The 8063-nt window shown below is 35.0% G+C and overlaps 2 non-coding genes across 2 annotated transcripts; both read right to left on the bottom strand.

The window, feature by feature from the left end:
• Positions 1 to 3568: 3568 nt before the first annotated feature.
• On the bottom strand, positions 3569 to 3640 carry Trnah-gug (transfer RNA histidin (anticodon GUG)). The gene has a single exon. It is a non-coding gene; the product is annotated as a tRNA-His (tRNA).
• A 389-nt stretch (positions 3641 to 4029) lies between these two features.
• Trnah-gug (transfer RNA histidin (anticodon GUG)) lies at positions 4030 to 4101 on the bottom strand. Its single transcript has one exon. It is a non-coding gene; the product is annotated as a tRNA-His (tRNA).
• Positions 4102 to 8063: the final 3962 nt, after the last annotated feature.

Genomic DNA, 8063 nt, shown 5'->3' on the forward strand with positions numbered 1-8063 from the left:
TACCGAAGGCGTGAACGTTTACGGCAATGACGCCAAATATAAATAATAACGGTATTGTATGAGACATGCGCAGACAAAACCACATTAAATAAACAGAAACAAAATAAAAGCTTACCCACTAAACAAAAGCTTTTTTGTACAATAAAGCTCATTTGAAAACAATGACAAAGCATTTAGCTTCGAATATTATAAATGATACGAAAGCAAACGCACAATTTTGTATTTTGGATTTCAAAAAACAAAAAACTATACAAAAAAGGTCGGGACTGTACAGTAATGATAAAAATTATAAAAAAGACAACACACACACATTCAAACAAATAAGAGTGGCAACAGTATTTTCTTCATAATTGTTATATGTTTCAAATTTGTTGTTTGATAGTGCGACCGTGCTGTCAAACAATTCACGACCCTGTTTATGTTGTTTTGGGAGTATTGAATCGCTAAAATAAGCTGACGATAAAAATTAAAAAATGGTGGATTTATGCCGAATGCATTCATTCCCTAAGTTTTCTGAGTATAAACCATAATAATTTTAAAAATTCTGAGGGAATATCGATTTGCATTGCAAAACTCTGAAACATAACAAAAACATAGTCGAAAACAGGTAGATATAATTATATTCGAATGTTTCATCCGAAATTCGGGCAAATTTTGTTTTATTATTTATTAGTTTGCGGGTATGTGGTCAAGTTACCCATAGTTGCAGTTGCACAAAAAGTCAATCTCTTAAAAAAGTCGCACAGAAAAGTACATCTGACCGTCTTAACAAATTGTGAACGCCAAAAGAAACGGCTAAAGCTAGAATATTGAAATTTGGTCAGAAAGTGTCAGATAAGACTGGGTTTTTAGAAATTCGTACTAGAACACTGAAATTTGGAAACAAGATTAGTGTAGGATGGGATATGGATGTATTTTTGGAAATTGATACTAAATTTGAATTTTGGGTGAACTGATAGACTTGGAATCCTGAAATTTGGAGTTAGTGCAGGATTTGGGTATGTACGAGGGCACTTCTTAACCTATCAATGAATGAAAATAGTCCCCATATAAGGTAGGGGTATCCTTATCTCTTTACTAAAAATTATTTCACAACCCAAAATTATCAATATTGATTCCCTTTTTCGTATAGCCCCATAAAATGCTAGCCCCTATATTAGGCAATCATCTTTTTCTGACGTCTTTTCGGCATATTCAAGGTCCTATCATATTTTGTTACCCTGTTTTGTGGTATCATTGTTATGACCGATATGAATATGCCGAATATTCTGTGATTTGGGACGGATTTCTGAAGGTTCCGACATCTTCGACGGTGAAAAATATTTTGCAGACAATTTTCCGTCACAATGTCCTCTCAATTGTCAAAAGTGGTGCTTCGGAGCCTTGGACCAATATAAGATATGGTACCAAGGTTTGATACATCCCTTAATGTAGAAGTATTTTGTAGGATTTAGTCACATTTTCTCACTGAAGCAATGTGTGTACAGTTTAGTGAAATGTACGTAATTTTGGAGTCAGGTAGACAAGTGGAAATAGTTGCTTTCTAAAGATTTAAATTTGTGATGTAGATCATAAAATAGGTTATTTATGACTCTGACGCATTGTGTGTGTGCAGGCCTCAAGTGGAACGTCAATAGTGCGTTAGTAAAGTAGATATATGGATTGCTTCACACGGTGCGTTAATGGGTCACAGCATAAGAATGCATTTTGCAGCATAAATAAAGGCTATAAATGTGTCCAAACCCAAATCTATTTACACGTTCAATGTATATATTTGAAATGCATAGTAGTTTTTAGTATGTATATTAAGGTTTAGAGTTAACAACTTATATTAAATAAAATGAGTTCACCTCGAACCAGGGAATCATCAACACCGTGCAATTTACAATGACATAGTCCCCATATACATAGGTATAAAAAGTTTAGCCCGACAGAACCTGACAACAATTTAAATTGCTGGTATTATTTTGTCGGAAACCTTCTCAACGAGTAAAAGATTTCCTCGAAGTAAATTATATAGATCAAAACAAGGGCGGTGCGGAAACTTGTAAGCCTATCAATGAAAGAGAATAGTTAGTTTTTCAAAAAAACATTTTTATTTCCTAAAATTTTTTATTCTCCTGAAACTTCAATACACTTTTCTAGCAATTCTATCCCTTGATTAAAATAGTTTTCCTCAAGGTCTTCAAAATAGTGGTTTACAACTGTAATTGCATCTTCATTTGAGGTAAAACCCTTGTCAGCAAGATTTTTTTTAGATTTTGGAGTATAGTGGTGGATCCATGTCTCATCAACAGTTATGAAACGACGCTAAAAATCCATTTTATTTCGCTTAGAACGATCCAAACAAGCTTGAGAAATGTTCATTATTATGCGGCACCAATTTTGCAGAAAGCTTTTTCATCTGTAGATCTTCGTGCAAGATTAAATGGCCTGGATCATTTGAGATGCCCATGATATTAGCAATTTCACGTAATTTTATTCGTCGATCATTTAATACCATATCATGCACTTTGGCTACAATTTCTGATGTTATTTCTATTTTTGGACGTCCACTACGTGGTACATCTTCAATGCTTGTACGACCACGTTTAAATTCAGCAACCCAATTTTTTACTGTTGCAGATGAAGAAGCACTTTCACCTAACGCATTCACCATATCATTATGAATTTCTTGTCCCGATAAACCTTTTTTATGTAAATATTTAATGACAGCGCGCATTTCTAATTTTTGCATTGTAAAGGAATTGCGGATGCGTCATTTTTGAACACCTGTTTCAATATGAAGGAGTTGCCAGATCGAAACAAAATTTAACTCGCACATTTGCTGCAAGACAGGCATAACTCAAAAAACACGATTTTGCAGAAAAAGCGTTTTAAGTTTTCAATTTTGTCACACTTTATATGGGACAGAGGAACTTCTACATGAGGTTTATTCAATGTAAAGTATAATTAACTCGAAAATCAAGTTTTTTGAGTTATACCTCTCTTGCAGCAAATGAGCGATGTGTTGATAACATAGATGGAAGCCTCCAAACACTCAAGATTTTTCTGTTTATACCGCGCTTTTTGTGCTAGGCTAAGAAGTTTCCGAAATCTCCCTCATATAATTATACCTCCTGAAGGAAAGAATTGAGATACAAAACTAAAATATTGGGTTCGAAATTGAGCTATATCGGTCACTAATTAGGCATAGCCCTCAAATAATGATAACCCGAAATAGTCACTAAGATTCCTACACTATATAATCAATATTGGCCTCGTATTACGTTGTGATCTAAATTACAGTAGTTTGAAAATTTTATACTCTACCGTGCGTTATCAGTATCAATCCACGTTTTGGGGTTTTCAGATTTTAGGAAAAATCCCCATCAAATATTGCTGAAATTCATGTAAATTGTGTAGAGTTCACAAAAATATGAAATTTTGACTTTTACTGATGTAAGGCTCAAAATTTTATCGGCTCTAACAGGAATGAACTTTTTGTCACAAAAAAAAATGGATTTCTGGGCCAAGCGCCATTGTAAAAAAATAACTCTCCCTTCCGTGACAATGTTTGCTTCAACATTGCCGTGACCAGGATTCGAACCTGGGTTACTACGGCCACAACGTAGGGTCCTAACCACTAGACGATCACGGCTATTGGGGGCTTGTCCGTCTATCTAACTAGGTAGCCAGTTGCCGCTATTATGTAAAATAATCTGGTTTTCAAATTCCAATATTTGTATATCTGAACAAATTTGCGGTTTACAAATAAAACATAATAATGATTATAAATAGTGTGTAAAAATCTATCACAAATGTATTAACAATTTAACATGGAATTTTCTCTTATATATTGTTACATCATCAATAAATTCCACAATTTATTTTAATCGAATTAAAGAAATTTTTTCTTTGTCTCATTTAAAAACCCTGACCTTTTTATTTTGTTTCTTTTATAAATTTATTCCAATACATATTTTGAGTGACTAAAAATATTGTATTTAAAAAATAAAGTCTTCTCCGTGACAATGTTTATTTCAACATTGCCGTGACCAGGATTCGAACCTGGGTTACTACGGCCACAACGTAGGGTCCTAACCACTAGACGATCACGGCTACCGAAGACATGTTGTCAACGCTGACAAACTGAAATTTTCCTATACACTGACAAAAATGGGTTTTGAAAGTGGCATTCTCGAATAGAAAGTAGCATTTGCGATACATCTCAATCTGGAATTTTATGCTAATGAAAATTAACAATATAATTAAACGTTTAATTTGTGACTCGAAATCATGTCGTTTATAATATAAATATCAATGCAAAGTTATGTCAAAACTACAAATCTTAATGACATTGACTCTAACCTCATAGTATTTTAGTTGGTAATAAATCCAAGTAAAAGAATTGGTAATAAATCCAAGTAAAAGAAAATTTCGTGAAAGTTTATGTTTTAAACAAATAATGATGTTACGATTAACAAACAATTCAATTAAATAATTGAAGCCATTTTTAATGCCTACTTAAAACGAAGCCGCCGCATCTGGTCTGACAACATGTGTAAGTAAAACGTAACAGCGCATCTCATTAAAATTTGATTGAAGATCTATAAATCAAATTTATCCAACCAACATCGTTATCGGTCGTAATTCGCTTGCCACTGTTCGAAACGTTGCTGTTATTTAGTCGGTTGTTGTTCGGTGTGCGGCGAATGCGCCACAAACATAAGAATCAGCAACAAAAACCGAAGAAACTATCAGCAGTAGTTGCATCGTCATCACGAATCAACGATCAAAAGGAAAATAGAAGCATCATTACTAGTACGAAGCATGGATGTTATTGGTCCGAGAGAACGTGAGTGAAGAGCGCACAATAATCAAGGCAATATTGTCGCCACATATCAGTGACACTTCCATCTTGATCACTGTTCACCAAACAGGCGCCCGTGGGCGCTTTGGGAGAGTACCAATACAATCACAGTTCTGTGTTCGAACTCAACATTATTCTCGACATCGAACATGTCGTATGCTTTGCAATGCTTTAACATAGACGATCTGCACCGAGAGAGCGAAAATTACTCTCCCAACGGATCTATGCGTGTGTCCAACACAATCATAGCAGTTTGCATATGTATTGTTGGCTAACCCTGATCTTGATTGACACGCTTATTCAATGCGTTGACATAATGATCGACATGAATTGTAATAAAAGTAGCCAAAGACAGAGGCACCTTACCCAGTAGTATCGTTAGTTTGTCTCATTCGGGAAGCATATATTGATTGCGTTAAGAGAAACTACGTACGGGATCTACTCTCTTAATATGTATCTATTTTGTGTAAGGTTAAGGAGATTTAAAGTCGACGCGACCACACTATGGTACTTGAAATATATGTAAAAAAAGAAATTACTAAGGAAAGAAACAATGCCGGACGGACCCACTACTTTGGGTATATAAAATGTCCCTCGTGTTCATTTTATAAGCTTAAAAGATAAGATAAATTTAATATCACAATCACAACCTCTCTCCTACAAACAAAGACTTGCCGCAAGTAAACTCGCCTAATCTAAATTGGGACTAAGACGGTAACAAATGAGTGGTAGCAAATGAGTCGTTTATTTTGAAAGTGGTTTAAGTCCATTTTTGGTTCTGAAACAATTTTTGGTTTTCTAGAAAAGTGGTCGAAACATATTACGTTATCTATTGTCATGTTTTAGGGCACAAATTCCCAAACATAATCTGGAAACTCAAACTGACATTAGAGAATTAAAAAAATCAGAGTATTGCCGGTAAAAAAGCTGGTCGAATCGAAAATGTGAGCAAATTCGAAAACATGAACTACCCGACATTAATTAGTTCACATTATCGAGACCTGTACTTAACAATATTTTCGAAAAAAAATATCAAACTTTTAAAAATATTTATCTAAAGAAAAAATGCACTTAAACTACTCAAAAAACAATTCGAAAAATTTAGCGAAAACAAGGTCTTCATGGTAGAGTTGTACTGAAAAAGCCATTCATAAACCCCAAAAACCGAAAATCCGGTTGGAGTTCGTTCAGGGACACGAAAAAAGAATTTTGGGAATCTGTACCCACTACATTGGGTATATAAGATGTCCCTCGTGTTCATGTTATAACCTTAAAAAAACAGCTAATAAAGAAATATGTTATAGAAAAATGTAAGCCGGTAAAAATTCGCATGGTAGCAAATGAGTCGTTTATTTTGAAAGTGGTTAAAGTCCGCTTTAAGTTCTAATACAAATCTTGGTTTTGTAGAAAATATATTGTAATGCTTTATGTCGCAAATTCCCAAACATAATGGGGACTCTCAAACTGACGTTAGAGAATTAAAACCAGTAAGGAAAGTTCAAAAGGCGGACGGGGCCGACTATACGATACCCTTCACCACTATGGGTACATGCAAGACATGTTAATATCTAAAATATCCTGTAGATATAGAAATTTCGCATACATCAGTCGGGACCTAATTCAGTACTCTGTGCAAAATTTTGCTTCAATCGGACCAATATTGAGAGTTTGGTGCACTATTTACTTTAAATCGGACGAAACTATATATGGGAGCTATATCTAAATCTGAATCGATTTCAACAAAACTTCGCATTCATCAGTCGGAACCTAATCTAGTACGCTGTGCAAAATTTTGCTTCAATCGTACCAATATTGAAAGTTTGGTGCACTATTTATATTAAATCGGACGATACTATATATGGGAGCTATATCTAAATCTGACCCGATTACAACAAAACTTCGCATTCATTAATCATGACCTAATTTAGTACGCTGTGCAAAATTTTGTCTCAATCGGATAAATATTGGCAATATGTTGCTCCATTTACGTAAAATCGGACGAAACTATATATAGCATATTTATATATAAATCTGAATCTGATATGGCGCAGGGCGAATAAACCCGTGGACCCTAAGCTCACAACCCCGACCGTGAAGCTCAGAATAGTCTCTGCAATGGTATGGGCTTATATGTGCGCTGTCGGGGTAGAAAATCTCGTTTTTTTAAGAATTGTGGATCAGATTTATTATTTCAACATTCAAGCTAAGTTAAAACGATATTAACTTCGGCCTGGCCGAGCTTTTATACCCTCCACCATGAGGATGCCATTCAAAATATTTAAAATTAATGAGAGTTCGTACGAGAAAACTCATGACAGGAACTTGGATATACAGGAAAATGCGTGGGAAATTGATGGTAAGCTGATACATATTGATAAGAGTGATCATTTTGGGTAGTGATCAAAATATGGGGGCTACCCAGGAACTTGGGTAAATATAAATAATTTTTGATACGTACTTGTGCAATACCATGAGAACCCAAAATGCAAAATTGCAGTCAATTCGGTTGAAAAATCCGAAAAATACCGAATTTTGGGGTGTACCGTTATATAGGGCCTACCTTGAAACCTGGTTCAATATTAATAATTTTTGGTACGGACATGCGTTATTCAATTAGAACTCAAATTTCAGTCCATTCGGTTGAAAAACGTGCACAAAATCTGCCAAAAACCGAATATGTGGGGGCTACCCTGAAACAGGGTCAATATCATTGATTTTTAGTACGGATATGTGCTACAGAACGAGGGACCAAAATGCTTAATTACAGCCAATTCCGTTGGAATACCCGTCAAAAATTCCCAATATATGGAATATAGGGGGTGGGCTAAAAATAATTAATTACAGCCAATCCGACCAAAAATACCGAATAATGGCTTGAAGGGAGTTCCTATGGGCCTACAGTGAAACTTGGATCAATATTAACAATCTATGGTGGGGTCAATATTAATAATGGGCATGTTCTATACAATGAGGACACAAAATACTTCATTTCAGCCAATTCTGTTGAAAAACGTGCCCAAAATACGGAATATTGAGGTGTGGTGCACCATTTACATAAAATCGGAGGAAACTATATATGGGAGCTATATCTAAATCTGAACCGATTCCTGCGAAACTTCGCATACATAAATTTTGGACCTATTGCAGCACGCTGTGCATAATTTTTTGCCACTCTGGATCTAATTCAGTACTCTGTGGAAAATGTTGTCTC

Source organism: Musca vetustissima, unplaced genomic scaffold, assembly GCF_032173495.1.
Source record: "Musca vetustissima isolate MV318-11 ecotype Yass unplaced genomic scaffold, APGP_CSIRO_Mvet_v1 utg9576, whole genome shotgun sequence".
NCBI lineage: Eukaryota > Metazoa > Arthropoda > Insecta > Diptera > Muscidae > Musca > Musca vetustissima.